The sequence below is a fragment of the Balaenoptera acutorostrata genome, chromosome 6 (assembly GCF_949987535.1).
Source record: "Balaenoptera acutorostrata chromosome 6, mBalAcu1.1, whole genome shotgun sequence".
NCBI lineage: Eukaryota > Metazoa > Chordata > Mammalia > Artiodactyla > Balaenopteridae > Balaenoptera > Balaenoptera acutorostrata.
Window position 1 is genome coordinate 12,707,154 of NC_080069.1, and position 1,584 is coordinate 12,708,737.

The 1,584-nt window shown below is 41.1% G+C and overlaps 1 non-coding gene across 1 annotated transcript; it reads left to right on the forward strand.

Annotated features, from left to right (window-relative positions):
* The first annotated feature begins 640 nt into the window (after nucleotides 1-640).
* On the forward strand, nucleotides 641-747 carry LOC114239207 (U6 spliceosomal RNA). The gene has a single exon (XR_003624393.1). It is a non-coding gene; the product is annotated as a U6 spliceosomal RNA (small nuclear RNA).
* Nucleotides 748-1,584: the final 837 nt, after the last annotated feature.

Here is a 1,584-nt window from a genome sequence, read left to right on the forward strand (position 1 = left end):
TAATGTCAGTATTATTCATCTAATTATCTATCTGTCTAATCTCAGAATTTATTTAACTATTTCCTAATTGTTGGTCATTTGAGTAATTTTCAATTCTTCATTATTACACATGGTCTATTTTTAATCGCATACAGACTCCTACCCGTCACCTAACACATTCTTGGCTGGGCTCCTTCTACTGTCAGTTGATATATACCCAAGAAATGCCAACTCATTTTATTATTAGCCTGAGCAAAACAGAATTAGGAAGGAACTACAAATGTTTTATTTTGAAAATCAGATTGTGCATTTCCAAGATGGTTTGCGAATGATTTCCTTTGGGAGAAAGGAGTTCTGGATCCTGGCACCACAGCTTTAATCTCCCAGGGAAGAAGAGTGATGACCAGGGACTTTATACGTTTATCAAATATTTATTGACCTCCAAGACACCAATTCCAGGCTGGGGAAGAAAAGTATAATCCTTACCCTCAGTGAGCTTACTTGTTAGTAAATGATCTAGACCAGTGGGACTTCCCTGGCGGTACCATGATTAGGACTCGGTGCTGCCAATGCAGGGGGCACTGGTTCGATCCCTGGTGGGGCAACCAAGATCCCACATGCCACGCGGCCAAAAAAACAAAAAACAAAAAAAGAGGATCGAGTGCTCGCTTCAGCAGCACATATACTAAAATTGGAACGATACAGAGAAGATTAGCATGGCCCCTGCACAAGGATGACACGCAAATTCGTGAAGCATTCCGTATTTTTAAGATGTGGCACATATATACAATGGAATATTACTCAGCCATAAAAAAGAAATGAAATTGAATTATTTGTAGTGAGGTGGATGGACCTAGAGTCTGTCATACAGAGTGAGGTAAATCAGAAAGAGAAAAACAAATACCGTATGCTAACACATATATATGGAATCTAAAAAAAAAAAAAAAAAAAAAAAAAGAGGATCGAGACCAGCAATGGCAATGCTCATGGCAAAGGCAATGATAATGCAGTGTGACAAGTGTTGCCAGAGCAGTCAATTCAAGTCACACACACAAGGGAGTAACACTAGTCTTGTTGGGGGCCCTGGAAGGAAGGGTCCCAGAAACTGAGGCCCGAGGACCCGTGGGCATTGGCCTGGAGAGAAGTCCAAGCATGGGAAACAGTGTTTACAGAAGCCCAAAGGAGAGAGAGGATATATATTTTTTAGGGACGGCTAAGTCGAGCATACAGTTTGAACTGTATACAGTATACAGTTTGAGTTGGGGTGTCAATGGAGATGAAGGAGAAAAGGTAGGCTGCAACCAGGTTAGGAAGGGCTTTATAAACCACGTTAAACAACTTGGCTTTACAGTATCTGGGGGTGGTGCAGCTACCTTAGAAAACAGGAAAACGGTTTGGCAGTTTCTTAAGAAGTTAAACATAAACTTACCATATGACCCAGCAGTTCCACTCATGTCTAGCCAAGAGAAACAAAAGCATACATCCATACAAAGACCTGCATGTGAATGTTCATAGCAGCATTATTCACAATAGCCCCAAGTGGAAACTACCCAAGTGCCTATCAGCTGATGAACAGGTAAACAAAACGTGGTCTATCCATAGGAT